This window comes from Lonchura striata, chromosome 25 (genome assembly GCF_050655825.1).
Source record: "Lonchura striata isolate lonStrDom1 chromosome 25, ASM5065582v1, whole genome shotgun sequence".
NCBI classification, from domain to species: domain Eukaryota; kingdom Metazoa; phylum Chordata; class Aves; order Passeriformes; family Estrildidae; genus Lonchura; species Lonchura striata.
Window position 1 is genome coordinate 6122060 of NC_140727.1, and position 17105 is coordinate 6139164.

Consider the following 17105-nt stretch of genomic DNA (forward strand, 5'->3'; position numbering starts at 1 on the left):
CTACAAACTGACATCAGGAACCTGGACTGCTGAGTTTTCTTTCCCAGGGAAAATGGAAAAAGGATGTGCCCAGGGGCCTCTAGCCATGGGCTGGGGCCACAATGCAAAGAATCCTTATATCGAAGGATGGAGCCCACACCGAAGTTGTCCCCACCTCAAACTTGTGCTGCCCTGATAGACCCAAGGGAGCCCTACAAACTGACATCAGGAACCTGGACTGCTGAGTTTTCTTTCCCAGGGAAAATGGAAAAAGGATAGGCCCAGGGGCCCCTGGCCCTGACTGCAAAAAATCCTTATATCGAAGGATGGAGCCCACACCGAAGTTGTCCCCACCTCAAACTTGTGCTGCCCTGATACACCCAAGGGAACCCTACAAACTGACATCAGGAACCTGGACTGCTGAGTTTTCTTTCCCAGGGAAAATGGAAAAAGGATGTGCCCAGGGGTCCCTGGTCCTGGGCTGGGGCCTCACTACAAAAAATCCTTATATCGAAGGATGGAGCCCACACCAAAGTTGTCCCCTCCTCAAAGTTGTGCTGCCCTGATAGACCCAAGGGAGCCCTACAAACTGACATCAGGAACCTGGACTGCTGAGTTTTCTTTCCCAGGGAAAATGGAAAAAGGATGTGCCCAGGGGCCCCTGGCCCTGACTGCAAAGAATCCTTATATCGAAGGATGGACCCCACACCAAAGTGTTCTCCACCTCAAACTTGTGCTGCCCTGATAGACCCAAGGGAGCCCTACAAACTGACATCAGGAACCTGGACTGCTGAGTTTTCTTTCCCAGGGAAAATGGAAAAAGGATAGGCCCAGGGGCCCCTGGCCCTGTCTGCAAAAAATCCTTATATCGAAGGATGGAGCCCACACCGAAGTTGTCCCCTCCTCAAAGTTGTGCTGCCCTGATAGACCCAAGGGAGCCCTACAAACTGACATCAGGAACCTGGACTGCTGAGTTTTCTTTCCCAGGGAAAATGGAAAAAGGATAGGCCCAGGGGCCCCTGGCCCTGACTGCAAAAAATCCTTATATCGAAGGATGGAGCCCACACCGAAGTTGTCCCCACCTCAAACTTGTGCTGCCCTGATACACCCAAGGGAACCCTACAAACTGACATCAGGAACCTGGACTGCTGAGTTTTCTTTCCCAGGGAAAATGGAAAAAGGATATGCCCAGGGGTCCCTGGTCCTGTGCTGGGGCCTCACTACAAAAAATCCATATATCGAAGGATGGAGCCCACACCAAAGTTGTCCCCACCTCAAACTTGTGCTGCCCTGATAGACCCAAGGGAGCCCTACAAACTGACATCAGGAACCTGGACTGCTGAGTTTTCTTTCCCAGGGAAAATGGAAAAAGGATGTGCCCAGGGGCCCCTGGCCCTGACTGCAAAGTATCCTTATATCGAAGGATGGACCCCACACCAAAGTGTTCTCCACCTCAAACTTGTGCTGCCCTGATAGACCCAAGGGAACCCTACAAACTGACATCAGGAACCTGGACTGCTGAGTTTTCTTTCCCAGGGAAAATGGAAAAAGGATGTGCCCAGGGGCCTCTAGGAATGGGCTGGGGCCACACTGCAAAGAATCCTTATATCGAAGGATGGAGCCCACACCGAAGTTGTCCCCACCTCAAACTTGTGCTGCCCTGATACACCCAAGGGAACCCTACAAACTGACATCAGGAACCTGGACTGCTGAGTTTTCTTTCCCAGGGAAAATGGAAAAAGGATAGGCCCAGGGGCCCCTGGCCCTGACTGCAAAAAATCCTTATATCGAAGGATGGAGCCCACACCGAAGTTGTCCCCACCTCAAACTTGTGCTGCCCTGATACACCCAAGGGAACCCTACAAACTGACATCAGGAACCTGGACTGCTGAGTTTTCTTTCCCAGGGAAAATGGAAAAAGGATGTGCCCAGGGGTCCCTGGTCCTGGGCTGGGGCCTCTCTACAAAAAATCCTTATATCGAAGGATGGAGCCCACACCAAAGTTGTCCCCACCTCAAACTTGTGCTGCCCTGATAGACCCAAGGGAGCCCTACAAACTGACATCAGGAACCTGGACTGCTGAGTTTTCTTTCCCAGGGAAAATGGAAAAAGGATGTGCCCAGGGGCCCCTGGCCCTGACTGCAAAGAATCCTTATATCGAAGGATGGACCCCACACCGAAGTTGTCCCCACCTCAAACTTGTGCTGCCCTGATAGACCCAAGGGAGCCCTACAAACTGACATCAGGAACCTGGACTGCTGAGTTTTCTTTCCCAGGGAAAATGGAAAAAGGATGTGCCCAGGGGCCCCTGGCCCTGACTGCAAAGAATCCTTATATCGAAGGATGGACCCCACACCAAAGTGTTCTCCACCTCAAACTTGTGCTGCCCTGATAGACCCAAGGGAGCCCTACAAACTGACATCAGGAACCTGGACTGCTGAGTTTTCTTTACCAGGGAAAATGGAAAAAGGATAGGCCCAGGGGCCCCTGGCCCTGACTGCAAAAAATCCTTATATCGAAGGATGGAGCCCACACCAAAGTTGTCCCCACCTCCAACTTGTGCTCCCCTGATAGACCCAAGGGAGCCCTACAAACTGACATCAGGAACCTGGACTGCTGAGTTTTCTTTCCCAGGGAAAATGGAAAAAGGATGTGCCCAGGGGCCCCTGGCCCTGACTGCAAAAAATCCTTATATGGAAGGATGGACCCCCACACAAAAGTTGTCCCCACCTCAAACTAGTGCTTCCCTGATACATCAAAGGGAACCCTACAAACTGACATCAGGAACCTGGACTGCTGAGTTTTCTTTCCCAGGGAAAATGGAAAAAGGATGTGCCCAGGGGCCCCTGGCCTTGACTGCAAAAAATCCTTATATCGAAGGATGGAGCCCACACCAAAGTTGTCCCCACCTCAAACTTGTGCTGCCCTGATAGACCCAAGGGAGCCCTACAAACTGACATCAGGAACCTGGACTGCTGAGTTTTCTTTCCCAGGGAAAATGGAAAAAGGATGTGCCCAGGGGCCTCTAGCCATTGGCTGGGGCCACAATGCAAAGAATCCTTATATCGAAGGATGGAGCCCACACCGAAGTTGTCCCCACCTCAAACTTGTGCTGCCCTGATAGACCCAAGGGAGCCCTACAAACTGACATCAGGAACCTGGACTGCTGAGTTTTCTTTCCCAGGGAAAATGGAAAAAGGATAGGCCCAGGGGCCCCTGGCCCTGACTGCAAAAAATCCTTATATCGAAGGATGGAGCCCACACCGAAGTTGTCCCCACCTCAAACTTGTGCTGCCCTGATACACCCAAGGGAACCCTACAAACTGACATCAGGAACCTGGACTGCTGAGTTTTCTTTCCCAGGGAAAATGGAAAAAGGATATGCCCAGGGGTCCCTGGTCCTGTGCTGGGGCCTCACTACAAAAAATCCTTATATCGAAGGATGGAGCCCACACCAAAGTTGTCCCCACCTCAAACTTGTGCTGCCCTGATAGACCCAAGGGAGCCCTACAAACTGACATCAGGAACCTGGACTGCTGAGTTTTCTTTCCCAGGGAAAATGGAAAAAGGATGTGCCCAGGGGCCCCTGGCCCTGACTGCAAAGTATCCTTATATCGAAGGATGGACCCCACACCAAAGTGTTCTCCACCTCAAACTTGTGCTGCCCTGATAGACCCAAGGGAACCCTACAAACTGACATCAGGAACCTGGACTGCTGAGTTTTCTTTCCCAGGGAAAATGGAAAAAGGATGTGCCCAGGGGCCTCTAGGAATGGGCTGGGGCCACACTGCAAAGAATCCTTATATCGAAGGATGGAGCCCACACCGAAGTTGTCCCCACCTCAAACTTGTGCTGCCCTGATACACCCAAGGGAACCCTACAAACTGACATCAGGAACCTGGACTGCTGAGTTTTCTTTCCCAGGGAAAATGGAAAAAGGATGTGCCCAGGGGTCCCTGGTCCTGGGCTGGGGCCTCTCTACAAAAAATCCTTATATCGAAGGATGGAGCCCACACCAAAGTTGTCCCCACCTCAAACTTGTGCTGCCCTGATAGACCCAAGGGAGCCCTACAAACTGACATCAGGAACCTGGACTGCTGAGTTTTCTTTCCCAGGGAAAATGGAAAAAGGATGTGCCCAGGGGCCCCTGGCCCTGACTGCAAAGAATCCTTATATCGAAGGATGGAGCCCACACCGAAGTTGTCCCCACCTCAAACTTGTGCTGCCCTGATAGACCCAAAGGAGCCCTACAAACTGACATCAGGAACCTGGACTGCTGAGTTTTCTTTCCCAGGGAAAATGGAAAAAGGATATGCCCAGGGGTCCCTGGTCCTGGGCTGGGGCCTCACTACAAAAAATCCTTATATCGAAGGATGGAGCCCACACCAAAGTTGTCCCCACCTCAAACTTGTGCTGCCCTGATAGACCCAAGGGAGCCCTACAAACTGACATCAGGAACCTGGACTGCTGAGTTTTCTTTCCCAGGGAAAATGGAAAAAGGATGTGCCCAGGGGCCCCTGGCCCTGACTGCAAAAAATCCTTATATGGAAGGATGGACCCCCACACCGAAGTTGTCCCCACCTCAAACTTGTGCTTCCCTGATACATCAAAGGGAACCCTACAAACTGACATCAGGAACCTGGACTGCTGAGTTTTCTTTCCCAGGGAAAATGGAAAAAGGATGTGCCCAGGGGCCCCTGGCCTTGACTGCAAAAAATCCTTATATCGAAGGATGGAGCCCACACCAAAGTTGTCCCCACCTCAAACTTGTGCTGCCCTGATAGACCCAAGGGAGCCCTACAAACTGACATCAGGAACCTGGACTGCTGAGTTTTCTTTCCCAGGGAAAATGGAAAAAGGATGTGCCCAGGGGCCTCTAGCCATGGGCTGGGGCCACACTGCAAAGAATCCTTATATCGAAGGATGGAGCCCACACCGAATTTGTCCCCACCTCAAACTTGTGCTGCCCTGATAGACCCAAGGGAGCCCTACAAACTGACATCAGGAACCTGGACTGCTGAGTTTTCTTTCCCAGGGAAAATGGAAAAAGGATAGGCCCAGGGGCCCCTGGCCCTGACTGCAAAAAATCCTTATATCGAAGGATGGAGCCCACACCGAAGTTGTCCCCACCTCAAACTTGTGCTGCCCTGATAGACCCAAGGGAGCCCTACAAACTGACATCAGGAACCTGGACTGCTGAGTTTTCTTTCCCAGGGAAAATGGAAAAAGGATGTGCCCAGGGGCCTCTAGCCATGGGCTGGGGCCACACTGCAAAGAATCCTTATATCGAAGGATGGAGCCCACACCGAAGTTTTCCCCACCTCAAACTTGTGCTGCCCTGATAGACCCAAGGGAGCCCTACAAACTGACATCAGGAACCTGGACTGCTGAGTTTTCTTTCCCAGGGAAAATGGAAAAAGGATATGCCCAGGGGTCCCTGGTCCTGGGCTGGGGCCTCACTACAAAAAATCCTTATATCGAAGGATGGAGCCCACAGCAAAGTTGTCCCCACCTCAAACTTGTGCTGCCCTGATAGACCCAAGGGAGCCCTACAAACTGACATCAGGAACCTGGACTGCTGAGTTTTCTTTCCCAGGGAAAATGGAAAAAGGATGTGCCCAGGGGCCCCTGGCCCTGACTGCAAAGAATCCTTATATCGAAGGATGGACCCCACACCAAAGTGTTCTCCACCTCAAACTTGTGCTGCCCTGATAGACCCAAGGGAGCCCTACAAACTGACATCAGGAACCTGGACTGCTGAGTTTTCTTTCCCAGGGAAAATGGAAAAAGGATGTGCCCAGGGGCCCCTGGCCCTGACTGCAAAAAATCCTTATATCGAAGGATGGACCCCACACCGAAGTTGTCCCCACCTCAAACTTGTGCTGCCCTGATACACCCAAGGGAACCCTACAAACTGACATCAGGAACCTGGACTGCTGAGTTTTCTTTCCCAGGGAAAATGGAAAAAGGATGTGCCCAGGGGCCCCTGGCCCTGACTGCAAAAAATCCTTATATCGAAGGATGGAGCCCACACCGAAGTTGTCCCCACCTCAAACTTGTGCTGCCCTGATACACCCAAGGGAACCCTACAAACTGACATCAGGAACCTGGACTGCTGAGTTTTCTTTCCCAGGGAAAATGGAAAAAGGATATGCCCAGGGGTCCCTGGTTCTGGGCTAGGGCCTCACTACAAAAAATCCTTATATCGAAGGATGGAGCCCACACCAAAGTTGTCCCCACCTCAAACTTGTGCTGCCCTGATAGACCCAAGGGAGCCCTACAAACTGACATCAGGAACCTGGACTGCTGAGTTTTCTTTCCCAGGGAAAATGGAAAAAGGATGTGCCCAGGGGCCCCTGGCCCTGACTGCAAAGAATCCTTATATCGAAGGATGGACCCCACACCAAAGTGTTCTCCACCTCAAACTTGTGCTGCCCTGATAGACCCAAGGGAGCCCTACAAACTGACATCAGGAACCTGGACTGCTGAGTTTTCTTTCCCAGGGAAAATGGAAAAAGGTTGTGCCCAGGGGCCCCTGGCCCTGACTGCAAAAAATCCTTATATCGAAGGATGGAGCCCACACCGAAGTTGTCCCCACCTCAAACTTGTGCTGCCCTGATAGACCCAAGGGAGCCCTACAAACTGACATCAGGAACCTGGACTGCTGAGTTTTCTTTCCCAGGGAAAATGGAAAAAGGATGTGCCCAGGGGCCCCTGGCCCTGACTGCAAAGAATCCTTATATCGAAAGATGAAGCCCACACCAAAGTTGTCCCCACCTCAAACTTGTGCTGCCCTGATAGACCCAAGGGAGCCCTACAAACTGACATCAGGAACCTGGACTGCTGAGTTTTCTTTCCCAGGGAAAATGGAAAAAGGATGTGCCCAGGGGGCCCTGGCCCTGGGCTGGGGCCTCACAGCAAAAAATCCTTATATCGAAGGATGGAGCCCACACCAAAGTTGTCCCCACCTCAAACTTGTGCTGCCCTGATACACCCAAGGGAGCCCTACAAACTCACATCAGGAACCTGGACTGCTGAGTTTTCTTTCCCAGGGAAAATGGAAAAAGGATGTGCCCAGGGGCCCCTAGCACTGACTGCAAAAAATCCTTATATCGAAGGATGGAGCCCACACCAAAGTTGTCCCCACCTCAAACTTGTGCTGCCCTGATAGACCCAAGGGAGCCCTACAAACTGACATCAGGAACCTGGACTGCTGAGTTTTCTTTCCCAGGGAAAATGGAAAAAGGATGTGCCCAGGGGCCCCTGGCCCTGACTGCAAAGAATCCTTATATCGAAGGATGGACCCCACACCAAAGTGTTCTCCACCTCAAACTTGTGCTGCCCTGATAGACCCAAGGGAGCCCTACAAACTGACATCAGGAACCTGGACTGCTGAGTTTTCTTTCCCAGGGAAAATGGAAAAAGGATATGCCCAGGGGTCCCTGGTCCTGGGCTGGGGCCTCACTACAAAAAATCCTTATATCGAAGGATGGAGCCCACACCAAAGTTGTCCCCACCTCAAACTTGTGCTGCCCTGATACACCCAAGGGAACCCTACAAACTGACATCAGGAACCTGGACTGCTGAGTTTTCTTTCCCAGGGAAAATGGAAAAAGGATAGGCCCAGGGGCCCCTGGCCCTGACTGCAAAAAATCCTTATATCGAAGGATGGAGCCCACACCGAAGTTGTCCCCACCTCAAACTTCTGCTGCCCTGATACACCCAAGGGAACCCTACAAACTGACATCAGGAACCTGGACTGCTGAGTTTTCTTTCCCAGGGAAAATGGAAAAAGGATGTGCCCAGGGGTCCCTGGTCCTGGGCTGGGGCCTCGCTACAAAAAATCCTTATATCGAAGGATGGAGCCCACACCAAAGTTGTCCCCACCTCAAACTTGTGCTGCCCTGATAGACCCAAGGGAGCCCTACAAACTGACATCAGGAACCTGGACTGCTGAGTTTTCTTTCCCAGGGAAAATGGAAAAAGGATGTGCCCAGGGGCTCCTGGCCCTGACTGCAAAAAATCCTTATATCGAAAGATGGAGCCCACACCAAAGTTGTCCCCACCTCAAACTTGTGCTGCCCTGATAGACCCAAGGGAGCCCTACAAACTGACATCAGGAACCTGGACTGCTGAGTTTTCTTTCCCAGGGAAAATGGAAAAAGGATGTGCCCAGGGGCCTCTAGCCATGGGCTGGGGCCAGACTGCAAAGAATCCTTATATCGAAGGATGGAGCCAACACCGAAGTTGTCCCCACCTCAAACTTGTGCTGCCCTGATACACCCAAGGGAACCCTACAAACTGACATCAGGAACCTGGACTGCTGAGTTTTCTTTCCCAGGGAAAATGGAAAAAGGATAGGCCCAGGGGCCCCTGGCCCTGACTGCAAAAAATCCTTATATCGAAGGATGGAGCCCACACCGAAGTTGTCCCCACCTCAAACTTGTGCTGCCCTGATAGACCCAAAGGAGCCCTACAAACTGACATCAGGAACCTGGACTGCTGAGTTTTCTTTCCCAGGGAAAATGGAAAAAGGATATGCCCAGGGGTCCCTGGTCCTGGGCTGGGGCCTCACTACAAAAAATCCTTATATCGAAGGATGGAGCCCACACCAAAGTTGTCCCCACCTCAAACTTGTGCTGCCCTGATAGACCCAAGGGAGCCCTACAAACTGACATCAGGAACCTGGACTGCTGAGTTTTCTTTCCCAGGGAAAATGGAAAAAGGATGTGCCCAGGGGCCCCTGGCCCTGACTGCAAAAAATCCTTATATGGAAGGATGGACCCCCACACCGAAGTTGTCCCCACCTCAAACTTGTGCTTCCCTGATACATCAAAGGGAACCCTACAAACTGACATCAGGAACCTGGACTGCTGAGTTTTCTTTCCCAGGGAAAATGGAAAAAGGATGTGCCCAGGGGCCCCTGGCCTTGACTGCAAAAAATCCTTATATCGAAGGATGGAGCCCACACCAAAGTTGTCCCCACCTCAAACTTGTGCTGCCCTGATAGACCCAAGGGAGCCCTACAAACTGACATCAGGAACCTGGACTGCTGAGTTTTCTTTCCCAGGGAAAATGGAAAAAGGATGTGCCCAGGGGCCTCTAGCCATGGGCTGGGGCCACACTGCAAAGAATCCTTATATCGAAGGATGGAGCCCACACCGAATTTGTCCCCACCTCAAACTTGTGCTGCCCTGATAGACCCAAGGGAGCCCTACAAACTGACATCAGGAACCTGGACTGCTGAGTTTTCTTTCCCAGGGAAAATGGAAAAAGGATAGGCCCAGGGGCCCCTGGCCCTGACTGCAAAAAATCCTTATATCGAAGGATGGAGCCCACACCGAAGTTGTCCCCACCTCAAACTTGTGCTGCCCTGATAGACCCAAGGGAGCCCTACAAACTGACATCAGGAACCTGGACTGCTGAGTTTTCTTTCCCAGGGAAAATGGAAAAAGGATGTGCCCAGGGGCCTCTAGCCATGGGCTGGGGCCACACTGCAAAGAATCCTTATATCGAAGGATGGAGCCCACACCGAAGTTTTCCCCACCTCAAACTTGTGCTGCCCTGATACACCCAAGGGAACCCTACAAACTGACATCAGGAACCTGGACTGCTGAGTTTTCTTTCCCAGGGAAAATGGAAAAAGGATATGCCCAGGGGTCCCTGGTCCTGGGCTGGGGCCTCACTACAAAAAATCCTTATATCGAAGGATGGAGCCCACACCAAAGTTGTCCCCACCTCAAACTTGTGCTGCCCTGATAGACCCAAGGGAGCCCTACAAACTGACATCAGGAACCTGGACTGCTGAGTTTTCTTTCCCAGGGAAAATGGAAAAAGGATGTGCCCAGGGGCCCCTGGCCCTGACTGCAAAGAATCCTTATATCGAAGGATGGACCCCACACCAAAGTGTTCTCCACCTCAAACTTGTGCTGCCCTGATAGACCCAAGGGAGCCCTACAAACTGACATCAGGAACCTGGACTGCTGAGTTTTCTTTCCCAGGGAAAATGGAAAAAGGATGTGCCCAGGGGCCCCTGGCCCTGACTGCAAAAAATCCTTATATCGAAGGATGGACCCCACACCGAAGTTGTCCCCACCTCAAACTTGTGCTGCCCTGATACACCCAAGGGAACCCTACAAACTGACATCAGGAACCTGGACTGCTGAGTTTTCTTTCCCAGGGAAAATGGAAAAAGGATGTGCCCAGGGGCCCCTGGCCCTGACTGCAAAAAATCCTTATATCGAAGGATGGAGCCCACACCGAAGTTGTCCCCACCTCAAACTTGTGCTGCCCTGATACACCCAAGGGAACCCTACAAACTGACATCAGGAACCTGGACTGCTGAGTTTTCTTTCCCAGGGAAAATGGAAAAAGGATATGCCCAGGGGTCCCTGGTTCTGGGCTAGGGCCTCACTACAAAAAATCCTTATATCGAAGGATGGAGCCCACACCAAAGTTGTCCCCACCTCAAACTTGTGCTGCCCTGATAGACCCAAGGGAGCCCTACAAACTGACATCAGGAACCTGGACTGCTGAGTTTTCTTTCCCAGGGAAAATGGAAAAAGGATGTGCCCAGGGGCCCCTGGCCCTGACTGCAAAGAATCCTTATATCGAAGGATGGACCCCACACCAAAGTGTTCTCCACCTCAAACTTGTGCTGCCCTGATAGACCCAAGGGAGCCCTACAAACTGACATCAGGAACCTGGACTGCTGAGTTTTCTTTCCCAGGGAAAATGGAAAAAGGTTGTGCCCAGGGGCCCCTGGCCCTGACTGCAAAAAATCCTTATATCGAAGGATGGAGCCCACACCGAAGTTGTCCCCACCTCAAACTTGTGCTGCCCTGATAGACCCAAGGGAGCCCTACAAACTGACATCAGGAACCTGGACTGCTGAGTTTTCTTTCCCAGGGAAAATGGAAAAAGGATGTGCCCAGGGGCCCCTGGCCCTGACTGCAAAGAATCCTTATATCGAAAGATGAAGCCCACACCAAAGTTGTCCCCACCTCAAACTTGTGCTGCCCTGATAGACCCAAGGGAGCCCTACAAACTGACATCAGGAACCTGGACTGCTGAGTTTTCTTTCCCAGGGAAAATGGAAAAAGGATGTGCCCAGGGGGCCCTGGCCCTGGGCTGGGGCCTCACAGCAAAAAATCCTTATATCGAAGGATGGAGCCCACACCAAAGTTGTCCCCACCTCAAACTTGTGCTGCCCTGATACACCCAAGGGAGCCCTACAAACTCACATCAGGAACCTGGACTGCTGAGTTTTCTTTCCCAGGGAAAATGGAAAAAGGATGTGCCCAGGGGCCCCTAGCACTGACTGCAAAAAATCCTTATATCGAAGGATGGAGCCCACACCAAAGTTGTCCCCACCTCAAACTTGTGCTGCCCTGATAGACCCAAGGGAGCCCTACAAACTGACATCAGGAACCTGGACTGCTGAGTTTTCTTTCCCAGGGAAAATGGAAAAAGGATGTGCCCAGGGGCCCCTGGCCCTGACTGCAAAGAATCCTTATATCGAAGGATGGACCCCACACCAAAGTGTTCTCCACCTCAAACTTGTGCTGCCCTGATAGACCCAAGGGAGCCCTACAAACTGACATCAGGAACCTGGACTGCTGAGTTTTCTTTCCCAGGGAAAATGGAAAAAGGATATGCCCAGGGGTCCCTGGTCCTGGGCTGGGGCCTCACTACAAAAAATCCTTATATCGAAGGATGGAGCCCACACCAAAGTTGTCCCCACCTCAAACTTGTGCTGCCCTGATACACCCAAGGGAACCCTACAAACTGACATCAGGAACCTGGACTGCTGAGTTTTCTTTCCCAGGGAAAATGGAAAAAGGATAGGCCCAGGGGCCCCTGGCCCTGACTGCAAAAAATCCTTATATCGAAGGATGGAGCCCACACCGAAGTTGTCCCCACCTCAAACTTCTGCTGCCCTGATACACCCAAGGGAACCCTACAAACTGACATCAGGAACCTGGACTGCTGAGTTTTCTTTCCCAGGGAAAATGGAAAAAGGATGTGCCCAGGGGTCCCTGGTCCTGGGCTGGGGCCTCGCTACAAAAAATCCTTATATCGAAGGATGGAGCCCACACCAAAGTTGTCCCCACCTCAAACTTGTGCTGCCCTGATAGACCCAAGGGAGCCCTACAAACTGACATCAGGAACCTGGACTGCTGAGTTTTCTTTCCCAGGGAAAATGGAAAAAGGATGTGCCCAGGGGCTCCTGGCCCTGACTGCAAAAAATCCTTATATCGAAAGATGGAGCCCACACCAAAGTTGTCCCCACCTCAAACTTGTGCTGCCCTGATAGACCCAAGGGAGCCCTACAAACTGACATCAGGAACCTGGACTGCTGAGTTTTCTTTCCCAGGGAAAATGGAAAAAGGATGTGCCCAGGGGCCTCTAGCCATGGGCTGGGGCCAGACTGCAAAGAATCCTTATATCGAAGGATGGAGCCAACACCGAAGTTGTCCCCACCTCAAACTTGTGCTGCCCTGATACACCCAAGGGAACCCTACAAACTGACATCAGGAACCTGGACTGCTGAGTTTTCTTTCCCAGGGAAAATGGAAAAAGGATAGGCCCAGGGGCCCCTGGCCCTGACTGCAAAAAATCCTTATATCGAAGGATGGAGCCCACACCGAAGTTGTCCCCACCTCAAACTTGTGCTGCCCTGATAGACCCAAGGGAGCCCTACAAACTGACATCAGGAACCTGGACTGCTGAGTTTTCTTTCCCAGGGAAAATGGAAAAAGGATGTGCCCAGGGGTCCCTGGTCCTGGGCAGGGGCCTCACTACAAAATATCCTTATATCGAAGGATGGAGCCCACACCAAAGTTGTCCCCACCTCAAACTTGTGCTGCCCTGATAGACCCAAGGGAGCCCTACAAACTGACATCAGGAACCTGGACTGCTGAGTTTTCTTTCCCAGGGAAAATGGAAAAAGGATAGGCCCAGGGGCCCCTGGCCCTGACTGCAAAAAATCCTTATATCGAAGGATGGAGCCCACACCGAAGTTGTCCCCACCTCAAACTTGTGCTGCCCTGATACACCCAAGGGAACCCTACAAACTGACATCAGGAACCTGGACTGCTGAGTTTTCTTTCCCAGGGAAAATGGAAAAAGGATGTGCCCAGGGGCCCCTGGTCCTGGGCTGGGGCCTCACTACAAAAAATCCTTATATCGAAGGATGGACCCCACACCAAAGTTGTCCCCACCTCAAACTTGTGCTGCCCTGATACACCCAAGGGAACCCTACAAACTGACATCAGGAACCTGGACTGCTGAGTTTTCTTTCCCAGGGAAAATGGAAAAAGGATATGCCCAGGGGTCCCTGGTCCTGGGCTGGGGCCTCACTACAAAAAATCCTTATATCGAAGGATGGAGCCCACACCAAAGTTGTCCCCACCTCAAACTTGTGCTGCCCTGATAGACCCAAGGGAGCCCTACAAACTGACATCAGGAACCTGGACTGCTGAGTTTTCTTTCCCAGGGAAAATGGAAAAAGGATGTGCCCAGGGGCCCCTGGCCCTGACTGCAAAGAATCCTTATATCGAAGGATGGACCCCACACCAAAGTGTTCTCCACCACAAACTTGTGCTGCCCTGATAGACCCAAGGGAGCCCTACAAACTGACATCAGGAACCTGGACTGCTGAGTTTTCTTTCCCAGGGAAAATGGAAAAAGGATGTGCCCAGGGGCCCCTAGCCCTGACTGCAAAAAATCCTTATATCGAAGGATGGAGCCCACACCGAAGTTGTCCCCACCTCAAACTTGTGCTGCCCTGATAGACCCAAGGGAGCCCTACAAACTGACATCAGGAACCTGGACTGCTGAGTTTTCTTTCCCAGGGAAAATGGAAAAAGGATGTGCCCAGGGGCCCCTGGCCCTGACTGCAAAGAATCCTTATATCGAAGGATGGACCCCACACCAAAGTGTTCTCCACCTCAAACTTGTGCTGCCCTGATAGACCCAAGGGAGCCCTACAAACTGACATCAGGAACCTGGACTGCTGAGTTTTCTTTCCCAGGGAAAATGGAAAAAGGATGTGCCCAGGGGCCCCTGGCCCTGACTGCAAAAAATCCTTATATCGAAAGATGGAGCCCACACCAAAGTTGTCCCCACCTCAAACTTGTGCTGCCCTGATAGACCCAAGGGAGCCCTACAAACTGACATCAGGAACCTGGACTGCTGAGTTTTCTTTCCCAGGGAAAATGGAAAAAGGATGTGCTCAGGGGCCTCTGGCCCTGACTGCAAAAAATCCTTATATCGAAGGATGGAGCCCACACCGAAGTTGTCCCCACCTCAAACTTGTGCTGCCCTGATAGACCCAAGGGAGCCCTACAAACTGACATCAGGAACCTGGACTGCTGAGTTTTCTTTCCCAGGGAAAATGGAAAAAGGATGTGCCCAGGGGCCTCTAGCCATGGGCTGGGGCCACACTGCAAATAATCCTTATATCGAAGGATGGAGCCCACACCGAAGTTTTCCCCACCTCAAACTTGTGCTGCCCTGATAGACCCAAGGGAGCCCTACAAACTGACATCAGGAACCTGGACTGCTGAGTTTTCTTTCCCAGGGAAAATGGAAAAAGGATAGGCCCAGGGGCCCCTGGCCCTGACTGCAAAAAATCCTTATATCGAAGGACGGAGCCCACACCGAAGTTGTCCCCACCTCAAACTTGTGCTGCCCTGATACACCCAAGGGAACCCTACAAACTGACATCAGGAACCTGGACTGCTGAGTTTTCTTTCCCAGGGAAAATGGAAAAAGGATATGCCCAGGGGTCCCTGGTCCTGGGCTGGGGCCTCACTACAAAAAATCCTTATATCGAAGGATGGAGCCCACACCAAAGTTGTCCCCACCTCAAACTTGTGCTGCCCTGATAGACCCAAGGGAGCCCTACAAACTGACATCAGGAACCTGGACTGCTGAGTTTTCTTTCCCAGGGAAAATGGAAAAAGGATGTGCCCAGGGGCCCCTGGCCCTGACTGCAAAGAATCCTTATATCGAAGGATGGACCCCACACCAAAGTGTTCTCCACCACAAACTTGTGCTGCCCTGATAGACCCAAGGGAGCCCTACAAACTGACATCAGGAACCTGGACTGCTGAGTTTTCTTTCCCAGGGAAAATGGAAAAAGGATGTGCCCAGGGGCCCCTGGCCCTGACTGCAAAAAATCCTTATATCGAAGGATGGAGCCCACACCGAAGTTGTCCCCACCTCAAACTTGTGCTGCCCTGATAGACCCAAGGGAGCCCTACAAACTGACATCAGGAACCTGGACTGCTGAGTTTTCTTTCCCAGGGAAAATGGAAAAAGGATGTGCCCAGGGGCATCTGGCCCTGACTGCAAAGAATCCTTATATCGAAGGATGGACCCCACACCAAAGTGTTCTCCACCTCAAACTTGTGCTGCCCTGATAGACCCAAGGGAGCCCTACAAACTGACATCAGGAACCTGGACTGCTGAGTTTTCTTTCCCAGGGAAAATGGAAAAAGGATGTGCCCAGGGGCCCCTGGCCCTGACTGCAAAAAAATCCTTATATCGAAAGATGGAGCCCACACCAAAGTTGTCCCCACCTCAAACTTGTGCTGCCCTGATAGACCCAAGGGAGCCCTACAAACTGACATCAGGAACCTGGACTGCTGAGTTTTCTTTCCCAGGGAAAATGGAAAAAGGATGTGCTCAGGGGCCTCTGGCCCTGACTGCAAAAAATCCTTATATCGAAGAAGGGAGCCCACACCAAAGTTGTCCCCACCTCAAACTTGTGCTGCCCTGATAGACCCAAGGGAGCCCTACAAACTGACATCAGGAACCTGGACTGCTGAGTTTTCTTTCCCAGGGAAAATGGAAAAAGGATGTGCCCAGGGGCCTCTAGCCATGGGCTGGGGCCAGACTGCAAAGAATCCTTATATCGAAGGATGGAGCCCACACCGAAGTTTTCCCCACCTCAAACTTGTGCTGCCCTGATAGACCCAAGGGAGCCCTACAAACTGACATCAGGAACCTGGACTGCTGAGTTTTCTTTCCCAGGGAAAATGGAAAAAGGATAGGCCCAGGGGCCCCTGGCCCTGACTGCAAAAAATCCTTATATCGAAGGATGGAGCCCACACCGAAGTTGTCCCCACCTCAAACTTGTGCTGCCCTGATACACCCAAGGGAACCCTACAAACTGACATCAGGAACCTGGACTGCTGAGTTTTCTTTCCCAGGGAAAATGGAAAAAGGATATGCCAAGGGGTCCCTGGTCCTGGGCTGGGGCCTCACTACAAAAAATCCTTATATCGAAGGATGGAGCCCACACCAAAGTTGTCCCCACCTCAAACTTGTGCTGCCCTGATAGACCCAAGGGAGCCCTACAAACTGACATCAGGAACCTGGACTGCTGAGTTTTCTTTCCCAGGGAAAATGGAAAAAGGATGTGCCCAGGGGCCCCTGGCCCTGACTGCAAAGAATCCTTATATCGAAGGATGGACCCCACACCAAAGTGTTCTCCACCTCAAACTTGTGCTGCCCTGATAGACCCAAGGGAGCCCTACAAACTGACATCAGGAACCTGGACTGCTGAGTTTTCTTTCCCAGGGAAAATGGAAAAAGGATGTGCCCAGGGGCCCCTGGCCCTGACTGCAAAAAATCCTTATATCGAAGGATGGACCCCACACCGAAGTTGTCCCCACCTCAAACTTGTGCTGCCCTGATAGACCCAAGGGAGCCCTACAAACTGACATCAGGAACCTGGACTGCTGAGTTTTCTTTCCCAGGGAAAATGGAAAAAGGATGTTCCCAGGGGGCCCTGGCCCTGGGCTGTGGCCTCACTGCAAAAAATCCTTATATCGAAGGATTGACCCCACACCAAAGTTATCCCCACCTCAAACTTGTGCTGCCCTGATAGACCCAAGGGAGCCCTACAAACTGACATCAGGAACCTGGACTGCTGAGTTTTCTTTCCCAGGGAAAATGGAAAAAGGATGTGCCCAGGAGCCCCTAGCACTGACTGCAAAAAATCCTTATATCGAAGGATGCACCCCACACCGAAGTTGTCCCCACCTCAAACTTGTGCTGCACTGATAGACCCAAGGGAGCCCTACAAACTGACATCAGGAACCTGGACTGCTGAG